This window comes from Narcine bancroftii, chromosome 11 (assembly GCF_036971445.1).
Source record: "Narcine bancroftii isolate sNarBan1 chromosome 11, sNarBan1.hap1, whole genome shotgun sequence".
Lineage (NCBI taxonomy): Eukaryota > Metazoa > Chordata > Chondrichthyes > Torpediniformes > Narcinidae > Narcine > Narcine bancroftii.
Window position 1 is genome coordinate 56,403,162 of NC_091479.1, and position 16,524 is coordinate 56,419,685.

The 16,524-nt window shown below is 41.7% G+C and overlaps 1 long non-coding RNA gene across 1 annotated transcript in view; it reads right to left on the bottom strand.

Annotated features, from left to right (window-relative positions):
• Positions 1 to 16,524, bottom strand: part of LOC138745465 (uncharacterized) — a 49,489-nt gene that overhangs the window by 12,589 nt on the left and 20,376 nt on the right. The gene's annotated exons all lie outside the window — the stretch shown is intronic.

Consider the following 16,524-nt stretch of genomic DNA (forward strand, 5'->3'; position numbering starts at 1 on the left):
AGATTTAAACATAAAGATAAAGAAGGAAACATGGGAGAAGTTATGCTCTGGAACTATGAGAAATACAATAAACACGAGGTTACGTATGATACAATATAACTGGATACACAGGCTATACATTACAGCTCAAAAGTTAAATAAATGGGACCCAACAGTATCTGACAGATGTTTTTGTTGTTAAAAAGAAATGGGAACAACAATTCATGCAATCTGGACATGTGAGAAAGTGGAAAAATTTGGGGAAGATCTAAACCAGATATTAAATAAAATTACAGAAAACAATATACCAAAAAACCCAGAGATCTTCCTCCTAAGTAATATAAAAAAACAAAGAATTTGGACTCGATTTGGATGGTGCACAAAAAAGATTTGTTAGGATAGCTCTAGCCATAGCAAAAAAAAATGTACTATGTCAACCTGGAAATTAGAAGATAATTTGAGAATACAACAATGGTATATAGAAATGAATAAATGTATTCCATTAGAAAAAATAACATATAATCAAGAAATAATATTGAAATATTTGAACAAATATGGGAGCCATACATGAAACATAACAGAGAAAACCTACCGGGGACATCTACCACCTAAATTAACGAAAGGAGAAGGAAATGAAAAGAATTGACTCAGTGGAATTTCTTGTTTATTTTTATTGAATGACAACATTGTTTGACTGGTTTAATGTATCTTAGATTCTGTACTTTAAATGAATGGGGGGGGGGAGGTAGGGATGGTGGGATGGGAGGAGGGAGGGGAGGGGTAGAAAATGACACTATATATTTGAAAAGGAAAATTTATGTATCTTGGTCAATGTGGTTTATGGTGTGAAAAATAAAAAATTTAAAAAAAAACAATCTTAAATGGTATATTGTCATATATAGGATCATGTGAGTTGATTGGGAATAATTCAATTTTATGAAAATGTAGTTTTTATCCAGAAAATTCTCCCAAAATGTAATAGTAAAGAGATCTGAAATAGAGACTAAAAGGTCATCTGCTTATCGAGAGACTTGATGAGGTGAGCAGAGGAAAGTTTAGTGGTGATAACAGAGGCCAGATGTTATTTTCCACAGTGTGTGGTGGGTGCCTGGAATGCATTGCCAAGGGTGGTGATGGAGGCTGGAACAAGAGGGACATTCAAAAGACAACATGGAATGTCCAGGGAAGTTCTAATTTATTCATCACATTCCCACCTGAAATCACCATTATTGACAGATTGCGATGAGGGCCGTTGGTCATCCTGATGAGTTCTAGAACATTCCATTCTGTTATAAACAGGGTGAATGCGATGTTGGGATTCATTTCCAGAGGGACAGCAGGCAAGAGCAGGGGTGTGATGTTGAGACTCCATCAAGCTCAGGTAAGGCTTCTCTTGGAGTATTGGGGACAGTTTTGGTGCCTTATTTGAGAAACAAAGTGCTGGCTTTGGAGAGGGTTGAGAGAAGATTTACTGGAATGAGACCAGGATTGAAAGGGTTAGCATATGAGGAATGGTTTTCAGCTGGAGTACAGAGGATGAGGGGAAACATATCGAGGCAGTTCAAATGCTAAAGGCCTGGCCAGAGTAAATGGGGAAAGGATGTTTCCCATGGCCTGGATTTTAGGATGAGGGTATAATTTCTGGAGAAAAGATGCCAATTTAAAAGAGAGATTCAGAAAAATTTCTTTAGCCAGAGGTTCATGATCTGTGGAGCTTGATCCCACAGGCGGCTGTGGAAGCGAGGTCTTTGCGAGTATTTCAGGCAGAGATTGCTATGCTTTGTATTAGTCTGGGAATCTTGGTTTACAGGGAAGAAGCCAGGGAATGTGTTAAATATTCGACCAGCAGCAATAGAAATTCACAAAGGCAAGGGTATCTTCACAACAATCATTTATTTATTAATAATCTCTTACTTCACTCGAAACTTAAATCTAACTTATCCACATGATGTGCAAATGTGTGTGCATGCGCGCATGGGGCAAAACCCAAACTATTAAATTATAAGCTTAATTCTGAAGAGTTGATTTTAATGTTCAGTCTCAGAAATTTTTGTGTTGAAAATAGTCTTTACTGCTGTTCAAAAACAATTATGGAGGAAGCGTGAGGCATCAGATCTCAAAACTCACAAATTTCTTGTCAAGTTGTTTCCAAAGAATTGTTTCTTCATATGACTGATTTGCCACTCTTGCATGGAAATTTCAGGACGTTTTTCTTCCCCAATGATTTAAAAAACCCAAGCAAGGGTTACACGAAGTCCCATGAAGAAACAGACGCAATAGAACTACCCTTGTATCATTGTGCCTCCTGTGAGGTTCAAAAATCCCAGCAGAACCACAAAGTACAAGACACGGCTTTAATTCGAGTCACACCAGCGGGAATAAGTAGTATTAATGTCAGGTGGACACTGTCACCTGGCTAATACAAGGATCTCATTGGAATTTTACCATGGGGAGGTACAATATTTAAGGCATATTCTTGAATACAAATTTGATGGACATCCCTTTAAACTTGTTTGAGGTACATTGTTTCATGTCTCAGCTTTTCACATTTCTGGATGCACTTTCTTAAGAAATGGAAATGATAGACGTCAAACAAGACTTCACATGAACAAGTCAACTCGAATAGATGTCATTTCTCATGAGTTGCTGTTGAGATGCTGGATTCCAATCAGTTTAACATCCACGTTTTGTATGCCTTGGGCTTTGAAGACTTCCTCACTGTGCTGCAGGTTTGGAACGGGCCACGATTTGAACTGAACAGGAGTCTGGCAGAGGCTGCGGGAGCATCGGAGACAAATCCACGGTCACCCAATGACTGTGAAGGGACTCTCTTTGACCTCTCTTTGCCTGACTGTTAGGGGAGCCAGTCAATGTTCAGGCTCACAGTGAATCTTTGTCTGCATTATTGTCAGACTGAGGGCAATGATTTCAGATTCAGATTTATAGTCAAGGTACATGAATGATCGCACATACAACCCTGAGATTTGTTATCTTGTGGGCCAGGCCAAATGACCACTTCTTGGAATTGCAAGAAAAAACTGGACACTGCGGAAACAAATAAAGAAATGGAAACAAACTGTGCAATAAAGAGAAGTGGGAAAAATCAATAAAGTAGCAAAGTAAAGTCCTTAAATGAAGCCCTGATTGAGTTTGTTGTTGAAGAGTCTGATGGTGGAGGGGGAGCGGCTGTTCCTGAACCTAGTGGTGTGAGTCTTGTGGCCCCTACACCCTATCCAGCGAGAACAGAACATGTGCTGTGTGGTGTGGATCCTTGATGATAGCTGCTGTAATATTGTTGATGATGTGTAATATTACATTTCTGTTTGATGACATGACAATAAATCGTATCTAATCTAATCTGAAAGCAAGTATTTACCACTCAGCTTTGGGGAGTGTGGGGATGAACTGCCTTCTTGAAGTGCAGCCATCTTTCTGGTGAAGCTGCTTTTAGGCAGGAGCGTGGGGGAGGGGGATCTTCCAGGATTAAGATCCAGGGATGATGAAGGACCAGCAATATATTTCCAAGCAGGAATGGTGCAGGACTTGGAAGCTGTGGGAAAACTAACAGCCTGGTGCTGCAAGTGTGCGGGATACATGGCATGAGGAATGTTTGCTGGCTCTCGGCCTGGACTCGTTAGAATTTAGGAGAATGTGTGGGGGGGAGGTCATCATTGAAACATTTTGAATGTTGACAGGCATGGTCAGAGTGGATGTAGAACAGTTGTTTCCTATGATGGAAGAGTTGAAGAGAAGGAACAACTTCAGCATTGAAGAAATTCCACATAGAGCAGAAATGTGGAGGAATTTCTGTAGCCAGAGGGTGGTGAATCTGTGGAATTTGTTGCCACAGGCAGTTATGGAGCCAGGTCATCGGCAGAGATTCTTGACTAGTCAGAGCATCAAGGGGAGAAGGCCAGGTAGTAGGGCTGAATAGCCTAGTACTGCTCCATAGTCTTGCGTTCACCTGGACAGGAGTGATGTTTTCTTATTTTAATTATCTAAACCTTGGTGAGACACCAGGATTGCTTTGATCTCCTTACCATCACATTTTAAAATTGGAGCCAGTTTGAGGTGTGTGGTTTGCAGCAGGTGTTCATCCCACTTTTCTTTGTTCTTTTGACTGATTATGTTCCCTATTTCTTGCCAATCCAGCTGAAAGTTGTTAACCATGAGGACCGAGCAATTCTGGCCTCTCGGTGATATAGTGGGGCAACTGATTCGATTGATCCTTGTACTTAACGTGTACATTGCACTTGGCAAGAACTTGTATTTCCTCCCCCATAACTGTTTTTAAGATGGAGCATCTGTGTGTGGTAGCTGGCCCTCCTTCATTGTTCTGGGCCTGAGGGAAACCACTCCTCCTGTATTGAGTTCCATCCATATCAGTTTGCTGTTCATGTGGACGTGGATATAAAAATTTGGCTCTTTGTGGCCCACGGATGGGGATTACTTGGATCACATATTCACTTTGGTTTGGTTCCACTTCTGATTCATTGGTATCCGGATTTCAGTGTCTGGCTTTTCCCGTCTCTTGGTCAAAATGTACTTTTCAGGAGGCTGGCTGGTAATCTTTCCTCAGTTTAATCAATGGCCATCTTGCTTTGATGTGCCCCTTCACATTGCATTTGTGGCATTTGGCTTTTTGAAGTAGCAAATATTGGGACTTTGATTCGGCTTCCCACAGCAAAGACATTTTTGACGGGCAGATTCCTGGCGGGAAGAATCTTGGCGCCAAGATTTATTGATAGCCAAGTCTCTCGGACAGACATCTGCATTGCTTCCCACTGTCTCGGCGGCAGTCGCAATGTCTAACGCCAGTTCAGATGTCAGATTTTGTGTTGCAATTTGTTTTCCTCGGGTCGTTTGTTCAGCTAAACCCATTATGAATTGATATCTTGACGTTTTTGATCTGCCCAACTGCATTGTATCTAGACAGTTTACATGAAATTGGGGACAGACTCTCTGTGTTGTTGTTTACATCGGTAAAATTTATGACTTTCTGTCATCGCTGGAGGTGGGGTGTTAAGGTGCTGAGCGATCACTTGACAGATTTCAGCAGATGTTTTCGTTGAAGGCATGTGTGAGCTAGTCAGCGATCTTAAGAGCTCAGGTGCCTCCTCCCATTAGGGTTAAAAACAATACCCGTTTTTATTGGATGGAGGATTTTCAGTCATATCATGTACAATACAATGATCGTCAAAACCTTCTACAGATGCTTCCCACGTGTCTTCATCTTCATTGGATTAGTCTAAGAGAGCTGCAGGAACTGCTGCCGTCATCTCACTGTCTTCTGGAGTTAGAAATGATAAATGTGTCATGGTTGAGTGAGTTCTTGAATCCTTGTTGCCACTGTTATGTTCGAGCCCCCCATTGTAAATAATGACAGTCATATCGTCAATGCCAACTAACTCAATGCTTTATTCATTACATACTACAGAAATGACTACCAAATATTCAGTATAAATCATTGCATACACGTAATGGTGTCATATCCAACAGAGAGGTGAGCATTGATGATGTCTGTGGGAAAGGAGAAAGGGAAAGGGGAGAGAGACAGATCTTGGGGAAGGTGATGGGAGAGAATTGAAGTGGGGAGCTTAACGACAGCCAGAGAAGTCAATATTAATGTTATTCAGTTTCAGCAAAATTTGTGAGACATATTCTTGTCAATCTCTGATTCCGAGCATGAGATTCAGCTCCCTTCCCAGCTCAGGACATGTCGGACCAGGCCTTGATCCTGCTGACACAGTTGTGGAGATAAGTGGGGGTGTAGGAGCAGATTTGTTCAAAAGTGGCGTGTATTTTTGAACTGTAAGACCACGACATCATCAAGACATTCTACAAGTGGGTGAAGAGCAAGAGGATAAGACGTGAAAGAATAGGACCTATCAAGTGTAACAATGGGAAAGTGAAGAAATAGCAGAGGGGTTGATGAAGACTTGACGATGGAAAAGGATCTTGGTGATTGAAGTGATGACCTGCAGCAAACTGAAAAGCTTGAGCCTGGAGATAAAAGAGAGAAGATGTGGTGGAGCTTTTGGAAAGCATCAAGTGGGAGAAGTGGCTGGGACCAGATGAGATGGATCCCAGGCGACTGGAGGAGGTGAGGGAGGAGATCGTTGAACCTCTGGCAACGATCTTCGAATCATCGATGGGACGGGAGAGGTTCCGGAGGATGTTGATTCTTTATTCAGGAAAGTGAGTCGAGGTAGCCCAGGAAATGATCGAGCAGTGGTTGGTCAATTGATGGAGAAGATGATGAGAGGCAGGATTTATGAACATTTGGAGAGGTCGACTATGATGAAGAAGAGTCAACGTGACTTTGTCCAGGGCAGGTTGAGCCTTACGAGCCTGATTGAATTTCTTTGAGGCTGTGACTGAACCCATTGATGAAGGAAGAGCAGGAGATGTTGGGTATATGAATTTCTGCAAGGCATTTGATAAGGTTCCCTATGCAAGTGTTATTGAGAAGGTATGGAGGCAAAGCAACCAAAGGGGCATTGCATTGTGGATGCAGAATGAGCTTGACCACAGATGGGAGAGAGTGGTTGTGGACGGGTCCTATTCTGCATGGAGGTAGGTGCCCAGTGGTGTTCCTCAGGCATCTGTTCTGGGAACCATTGTGATTTGGATCAATGACCTGGATGAGGAAGTGGAGGGATGGGTTAGTCAGTTTGCAGATGACACAGTGATTGGGGGTGTTGTGGATAGTGTGGAGGCCTGTCAGAGGTTACAGCAGGACATTGTTTGGAAGCAAAACCCCGGCTGAGTAGTGGCAGTTGGAATTCAATCCAAAGAAATGCGAACTGGTTCATTTTGGTAGGTCAGATATGATGGCAGAATTTAGTTTTAATGGTAAGACTCTTGGCAGTGTGGAGGATCACAGGGATCTTGTGGTTTGAGTCCATAGGGGGTTCCAAAAAGCTGTTCAGGTTGATTCTGTGATTAACAAGGCATACTGTCTATTGGACCATTAATCGTAGAATTGCATTTAGGAGACGAGAGGGTTAAGAGATGATTGACTGGAATGATACCAGGATTGAAAGGGTTAGCATTTGAGGAATCGTTTTAAGCTTTTCGGCTGTTCTTGATAGAGTACAGAGGATGAGGGGAAATTTATCGAGGCAGTTCAAATGCTGGAAGGCCGAGCCAGAGTAGATGTGGTAAGGCTGTTTCCCATGACAGTGGATTGTAGGATAAGAGGGCATAAGTTCAGGATAATAGGGTGTCTATTTAAAACAGAGATGCAAAATATTTATTTAGTCCGAGGCTCACGAGTCTGTGAAGCTTGTTGCTAAAGGCAATTGTGGAAGTGAGGTCATTGGGAGTAATTAAGGCAGAGATTGAGATGTATAGGATTAGTCAGGGAATCATGGTTTATAGGAAGAAAGCCAGGGAATGTGTTAAATACGAGACCAGCAGCAATAGAAATTCACAAAGAAAACAATATCTTCCAAACAATCGTTTTTTTTATTTATAGTTTATCATTTGTTCCTTAACTCTAAACATAAATGTAACTTAACCCCACAATGCGCAAATGAATGTGTGGGTGGGTGGGTGGGTGGGTGGGTGTGTGCGTGCGTGCGTGCGTGCGTGCGTGTGAGGAGGGGGTGCCCATTATAGTTTAAGCTAAATTCTGAAGAGATGATTTTAAAGAGATGATTTTGTTCCATATTTTTTTTTCTCTCACTCTTCTCTGAACTTTTTAGTGAAGAAGTCTTACATATGTTTTCTGATTCAGAATCAGAATTTATTGTCAAGAACAAGTAATGAATTTCAGTGATTTGGGGTAGCAGAATAGTGCAAACATTCATGTTATAACCATCTTTTAACATTGCTTTAAAAAATGAAGTTAACAGTGAAAAAAAACAAGGCAGTGTCTTTGGCTCATTGATTATTCAAGAATTTGGTGGCATCGGAGAAGAAGCTGTCCTTGTGGCATGCGCTGCTTGTCCTTAGGCTCAAGTACCTTTTTCCTAAGGGTAGCAGAGTGAAGACATTATGGTCTGGGTGGTGGGGGTCTTTGCTGATACAGGATTCTTTTTTAATATAACGCCTCACGTAGATGTTGTCGATGAAGTGAATTCTGCCGCCGATGATGTGGCAGGGTGAACTTCCTGAGAGTTGGCGCCTCTATACCAGGCAGTGATGAAACCAGCCAGAATGCTCTCCAAAGTTCACCTGTGGAGGTTAACTGGTGTCTTGGATGAAATACCAAAGCACCTAATACACCTCAGAAAGTATAGCCACTGGCGAGCCTTCTTTCTGAATAGATTCTTGATCATCTCCACTGCTGAATCCTCCATGTAGATTAAATCGTGGTCTGCAGACTTCACCCTGATATCCATAATTATCTCCTCTGTTTTGGTGTCATTGAGGGAAAGGATGTCGTTGTTACACAGTAGCCGAGCTGATCTATGTCCCTCCTGTACACTTTGTCATTCCATTTGTTATTTGGCCGAGATTTGTCCTGTCATCGGGAAACACGCAGAAAGCAATGGAAATGTGCCTCGCCACATGGTCACGTGTTAACAATAATGAGAGCGATGTGGGCAAAGAACAAATTCTTAGAGTGGGTCTGTGCTGAGATACTGTGGGGAGGAGACGTAGTTTCCGATTCATACTGGCTGTTGTCTTTGGTTGAGAGAGTTAAGTATCCAATTGCAGAGTGAGGTACAGGGGGGTGAGAGATTTTACTTCTTGACCAGCTCTGAGTTGATAGCAGTTGTGAAGGACCAGCTGTAGTCAATGAAGAGCACACTTTAGTTCTCAGGGTCAATCTGATATTTACAATAGACAATAGGAGCTGGAGTGGGCCCTTCGGCCCGTCGAGCCAGCACCACCATTTTACAAATCCTGGCTGATCACTACCATCAATACCCCTTTCCAGCCTTATCCCCATAACCCTTAACTCCTTTTCCATATGATTTCCCTTTTTGGATCAACAGAGACGACCTAAATGAATTGAATTATGAATTAACCACATGTCGTCTGTTTTGCCTCCCTTGTTGCTCGACGTTCAATATTAATGATTTGGAAAGATGCTGTTGCCCCTAAAAACACTCAATTACTCCGTGATATGGTGGCAGGCCTAACTTTGAATTAATCAGATGTTCTTCCACAGATTCACATTTAAACATTCTATGTCCATGGGCACCTTTAATTCAACATTTTGGTAACAATTAATCACTTGGGCCTTGCTTTATATGTTTGTTTTCTTTAATGGTAGTGAAATTTTATGTACTCACTAAAGATCTTCAGAAGGGAAGGGGAAGGAATATTGAGTATAGTATACTTCTTAAATCATGTTCTATTAGACATATGTTATAATTGTTTAAATGTTTATCACTTTATTTCTGTTTGTTATGATATAATGGTTAGACATGATCAATTATTTTTATAATTTGTATTTTATCTGAATCTTCCTTTTTATGTATTACCATTGATTAATGGCTTCTGTTTGTTTCCTGTTTCTTAAAGGCCACTGAAAATATTTTAAAAGAGAGCCTCATGCCTTTAAAGCAATGGGCCTCCTGCCGGGTACCGGATATGAAAGGGGCCACCAGCCGGATGTGGAATGGGCCTCCTGCCAGATGCCGGATGTGGTATAGTCCTCCTGCCGGATGTGGAATGGGCCTCCATCCGGATGCCGGATGTGAAATGGGCCTCCTGCCAGATGTGGAATGGGACTCCTGCCGGATGCTGGATGTGGAATAGTCCTCCTGCCGGATGTGGAAAGAGCCTCAATCTGGATGCCGGATGTGCAGCGTGCCTCCTGCTGGGAAGGTAATTGTTTACATATTTTTTGGTCTCATGCACCTATTTCCACTTTTTGTGAAGATACCTTTCATATCTTGTCAAGTTCAGAATCAGGATTTATTGTCAAGAACATGTCCTAATATTTGGTGATTTGGGGCAGCAGGATGGAGCAAACATTCATCTTATAACCATCGTTCAGAACTACTCTTAAAAATAAAGTTAACAGTGCACAAAAAAGCAAGGCTGTGTCTTTGGCTCATTGATTATACAGGATCTGGTGGCATCAGGGAAGAAACTGACATTGTGGCATTGACCTCTATTCCTCAGGCTACTGTACCTTATCCAATGATAGTAGAGTGAGGAAGTTATGGTCTGGATGGTGGAGGTTTTCCATGATAGAGACTTTTATTTTAAGACAGCATGTCATGTATAGATTCTGACTGGAGTGAATTCTAGTGCCTGTGATGTTACATGGAGAGATAAAAACCCTCTCGAAATTATGATTTTCCTGAGATATGGCACCTCCAAGCCAGGCAGTGATGCAACCTACCAGAATGATCTGCATAGTACACCTGTGGAGGTTAAGGAGTGTCTTCATTGCGATAATGAATCTCCTCAGGCACATCACACAATAGAGCCAATGGTGAGGCTTTTTTGTGAAAGCATCACCATGGACGCTCCATGACAGATCCTCTGAGTTTTAATGCTTACGAATTTGACGTTCGTGAACATCTGCACTCCTGAGACCTCCATGAAGACTGGGTCGTGTTCTTTTGACTTCCTGCAGAATCCAAAATCTTGTCCTTTGTTTTGTTGACATTGAGTGAAAAGTTTGATTTGTTAGCATTCAACCAGCTGATCTATGTCCTTCCTTCTTCGCTTCATCATTGCCATTTATTGTTTGCTGACAATTGTGGTGTCATCCGCCAACATGTCGATAGCAATGGAATTATGGCTCACCACACACAGTCATGGGTTTACAGAGAGTAGAGCAGGGGGCTAAGCACACATCCTTGGACTGCGCCTGTGTTGATGATCAGTGGGGAAGAGCCCTTGTTTCCAATTCGTCCTGACTGTGGTCTTCCAATGAGAATGTCAAAGATCCAATTGCAGAGTAAGGTACAGAGGGATAGAGTTAGTTGATTTTTGACCAGAACTGAGGAAACAATGGTATTGAAGGACGTCCTGATGTTGATAACTCATCCAAAATTGCTCCTTTTGGATCAACAGAGACAACCTAAATGAATTGAACTATGAATTAACCACATGTCGTCTCTTTTGCCTCCCTTGTTGCTCGACGTTCAATATTGATGAGTTGGAAAGATGCTGTTGCCCCTAAAAACACTCAATTCCTCTGTGATATGGTGGCAGGCCTAACTTTGAATTAATCAGATGTTCTTCCACAGATTCACATTTAAACATTCTGTGTCCATGGGCACCTTTATTTCAACATTTTTGTAACATTTAATCACTGGGACCTTGCTTTATATGTTTGTGTTTCTTTAATGGTAGAAAAATTTTATGTACTCACTAAAGAACTTCAGAAGGGAAGGGGAAGGAATTTGGAGTATCATATACTCTTTAAATCATGTTCTATTAGACATATGTTATAATTGTTTAAATGTTTATCACTTTATTTCTGTTTGTTATGATATAATGTTTAGACATGATCAATTTATTTTTATAATTTTTATTTTATCTGAATCTTCCTTTTTATGTATTACCATTGATTAATGGCTTCTGTTTGTTTCCTGTTTCTTAAAGGCCACTGAAAATATTTTAAAAGAGAGCCTCATGCCTTTGAAGCAATGGGCCTCCTGCCGGGTACCGGATATGAAATGGGCCACCAGCCGGATGTGGAAAGGGCCTCCTGCCAGATGCCGGATGTGGCTTAGACCTCCTGCCGGATGTGGAATGGGCCTCCATCCGGATGCCGGATGTGAAATGGGCCTCCTGCCGGATGTGGAATGGGACTCCTGCCGGATGCTGGATGTGGAATAGTCCTCCTGCCGGATGTGGAAAGAGCCTCAATCTGGATGCCGGATGTGCAGTGTGCCTCCTGCTGGGAAGGTAATTGTTTCCATATTTTTTGGTCTCATGCACCTATTTTCACTTTTTTTGAAGATACCTTTCATATCTTGTCAGGTTCAGAATCAGGATTTATTGTCAAGAACATGTCCTAATATTTGGTGATTTGGGGCAGCAGGATGGAGCAAACATTCATCTTATAACCATCGTTCAGAACTACTCTTAAAAATAAAGTTAACAGTGCACAAAAAAGCAAGGCTGTGTCTTCGGCTCATTGATTATACAGGATCTGGTGGCATCAGGGAAGAAACTGACATTGTGGCATTGACCTCTATTCCTCAGGCTCCAGTACCTTATCCAATGATAGTAGAGTGAGGAAGTTATGGTCTGGATGGTGGAGGTTTTCCATGATAGAGACTTTTATTTTAAGACAGCATGTCATGTATAGATTCTGACTGGAGTGAATTCTAGTGCCTGTGATGTTACAGGGAGAGATAAAAACCCTCTCGAAATTATGATTTTCCTGAGATATGGCACCTCCAAGCCAGGCAGTGATGCAACCTACCAGAATGATCTGCATAGTACACCTGTGGAGGTTAAGGAGTGTCTTCATTGTGATAATGAATCTCCTCAGGCACATCACACAGTATAGCCAATGGTGAGGTTTTTTTGTGAAAGCATCACGATGGAGGTTCCATGACAGATCCTCAGAGTTTTCATGCTTAGGAATTTGACATTCATGAACATCTGCACTCCTGAGACCTCCATGAAGACTGGGTCGTGTTCTTTTGACTTCCTGCAGAATCCAAAATCTTATCCATTGTTTTGTTGACATTGAGTGAAAAGTTTGATTTGTTAGCATTCAACCAGCTGATCTATGTCCTCCCTTCTTCGCTTCATCATTGCCATTTATTGTTTGCTGACAATTGTAGTGTCATCCACCAACATGTTGATAGCAATGGAATTATGGCTCACCACACACAGTCATGGGTTTACAGAGAGTAGAGCAGGGGGCTAAGCACACATCCTTGGACTGCGCCTGTGTTGATGATCAGTGGGGAAGAGACCTTGTTTCCAATTCGTCCTGACTGTAGTCATCCAATGAGAATGTCAAAGATCCAATTGCAGAGTGAGGTACAGAGGGATAGAGTTAGTTGCTTTTTGACCAGCACTGAGGGAACAATGGTATTGAAGGATGTCCTGAAGTGGATAACTAATCTAATATTGCTCCTTTTGGATCAACAGAGACAACCTAAATGAATTGAACTATGAATTAACCACATGTCATCTCTATTGCCTCCCTTGTTGATCGACGTTCAATATTGATGAGTTGGAAAGATGCTGTTGCCCCTAAAAACACTCAATTACGCTGTAATATGGTGGCAGGCCTTACTTTGATTTAATCAGATGTTCTTCCACAGATTCACATTTAAACATTCTGTGTCCATGGGCACCTTTAATTCAACATTTTTGTAACATTTAATCACTGGGACCTTGCTTTATATGTTTGTTTTCTTTAATGGTAGTGAAATTTTATGTACTCACAAAAGAACTTCAGAAGGGAAGGTGAAGGAATTTGGAGTATCGTATACTCTTTAAATCATGTTCTATTAGACATATGTTATAATTGTTTAAATGTTTATCACTTTATTTCTGTTTGTTATGATATAATGGTTAGACATGATCAATTATTTTTATAATTTGTATTTTATCTGAATCTTCCTTTTTATGTATTACCATTGATTAATGGCTTCTGTTTGTTTCCTGTTTCTTAAAGGCCACTGAAAATATTTTAAACGAGAGCCTCATGCCTTTGAAGCAATGGGCCTCCTGCTGGGTACCGGATATGAAAGGGGCCACCAGCCGGATGTGGAATGGGCCTCCTGCCAGATGCCGGATGTGGTATAGTCCTCCTGCCGGATGTGGAATGGGCCTCCATCCGGATGCCGGATGTGAAATGGGCCTCCTGCCGGATGTGGAATGGGACTCCTGCCGGATGCTGGATGTGGAATAGTCCTCCTGCCGGATGTGGAAAGAGCCTCAATCCGGATGCCGGATGTGCAGTGTGCCTCCTGCTGGGAAGGTAATTGTTTACATATTTTTTGGTCTCATGCACCTATTTCCACTTTTTGTGAAGATACCTTTGATATCTTGTCAGGTTCAGAATCAGGATTTATAGTCAAGAACATTTCCTAATATTTGGTGATTTGGGGCAGCAGGATGGAGCAAACATTCATCTTATAACCATCGTTCAGAACTACTCTTAAAAATAAAGTTAACAGTGCACAAAAAAGCAAGGCTGTGTCTTTGGCTCATTGATTATGCAGGATCTGGTGGCATCAGGGAAGAAACTGACATTGTGGCATTGACCTCTATTCCTCAGGCTCCAGTACCTTATCCAATGATAGTAGAGTGAGGAAGTTATGGTCTGGATGGTGGAGGTTTTCCATGATAGAGACTTTTATTTTAAGACAGCATGTCATGTATAGATTCTGACTGGAGTGAATTCTAGTGTCTGTGATGTTACAGGGAGAGATAAAAACCCTCTCGAAATTATGATTTTCCTGAGATATGGCACCTCCAAGCCAGGCAGTGATGCAACCTACCAGAATGATCTGCATAGTACACCTGTGGAGGTTAAGGTGTGTCTTCATTGCGATAATGAATCTCAGGCACATCACACAATAGAGCCAATGGTGAGGCTTTTTTGTGAAAGCATCACCATGGAGGCTCCATGACAGATCCTCAGAGTTTAATGCTTAGGAATTTGACGTTCGTGAACATCTGCACTCCTGAGACCTCCATGAAGACTGGGTCGTGTTCTTTTGACTTCCTGCAGAATCCAAAATCTTGTCCTTTGTTTTGTTGACATTGAGTGAAAAGTTTGATTTGTTAGCATTCAACCAGCTGATCTATGTCCTTCCTTCTTCGCTTCATCATTGCCATTTATTGTTTGCTGACAATTGTGGTGTCATCCGCCAACATGTCGATAGCAATGGAATTATGGCTCACCACACACAGTCATGGGTTTACAGAGAGTAGAGCAGGGGGCTAAGCACACATCCTTGGACTGCGCCTGTGTTGATGATCAGTGGGGAAGAGCCCTTGTTTCCAATTCGTCCTGACTGTGGTCTTCCAATGAGAATGTCAAAGATCCAATTGCAGAGTAAGGTACAGAGGGATAGAGTTAGTTGATTTTTGACCAGAACTGAGGAAACAATGGTATTGAAGGACGTCCTGATGTTGATAACTCATCCAAAATTGCTCCTTTTGGATCAACAGAGACAACCTAAATGAATTGAACTATGAATTAACCACATGTCGTCTCTTTTGACTCCCTTGTTGATCGACGTTCAATATTGATGAGTTGGAAAGATGCTGTTGCCCCTATAAACACTCAATTCCTCTGTGATATGGTGGCAGGCCTAACTTTGAATTAATCAGATGTTCTTCCACAGATTCACATTTAAACATTCTGTGTCCATGGGCACCTTTATTTCAACATTTTTGTAACATTTAATCACTGGGACCTTGCTTTATATGTTTGTGTTTCTTTAATGGTAGAAAAATTTTATGTACTCACTAAAGAACTTCAGAAGGGAAGGGGAAGGAATTTGGAGTATCGTATACTCTTTAAATCATGTTCTATTAGACATATGTTATAATTGTTTAAATGTTTATCACTTTATTTCTGTTTGTTATGATATAATGTTTAGACATGATCAATTTATTTTTATAATTTGTATTTTATCTGAATCTTCCTTTTTATGTATTACCATTGATTAATGGCTTCTGTTTGTTTCCTGTTTCTTAAAGGCCACTGAAAATATTTTAAAAGAGAGCCTCATGCCTTTGAAGCAATGGGCCTCCTGCCGGGTACCGGATATGAAATGGGCCACCAGCCGGATGTGGAAAGGGCCTCCTGCCAGATGCCGGATGTGGCTTAGTCCTCCTGCCGGATGTGGAATGGGCCTCCATCCGGATGCCGGATGTGAAATGGGCCTCCTGCCGGATGTGGAATGGGACTCCTGCCGGATGCTGGATGTGGAATAGTCCTCCTGCCGGATGTGGAAAGAGCCTCAATCTGGATGCCGGATGTGCAGTGTGCCTCCTGCTGGGAAGGTAATTGTTTCCATATTTTTTGGTCTCATGCACCTATTTTCACTTTTTTTGAAGATACCTTTCATATCTTGTCAGGTTCAGAATCAGGATTTATTGTCAAGAACATGTCCTAATATTTGGTGATTTGGGGCAGCAGGATGGAGCAAACATTCATCTTATAACCATCGTTCAGAACTACTCTTAAAAATAAAGTTAACAGTGCACAAAAAAGCAAGGCTGTGTCTTCGGCTCATTGATTATACAGGATCTGGTGGCATCAGGGAAGAAACTGACATTGTGGCATTGACCTCTATTCCTCAGGCTCCAGTACCTTATCCAATGATAGTAGAGTGAGGAAGTTATGGTCTGGATGGTGGAGGTTTTCCATGATAGAGACTTTTATTTTAAGACAGCATGTCATGTATAGATTCTGACTGGAGTGAATTCTAGTGCCTGTGATGTTACAGGGAGAGATAAAAACCCTCTCGAAATTATGATTTTCCTGAGATATGGCACCTCCAAGCCAGGCAGTGATGCAACCTACCAGAATGATCTGCATAGTACACCTGTGGAGGTTAAGGTGTGTCTTCATTGCGATAATGAATCTCAGGCACATCACACAATAGAGCCAATGGTGAGGCTTTTTTGTGAAAGCAT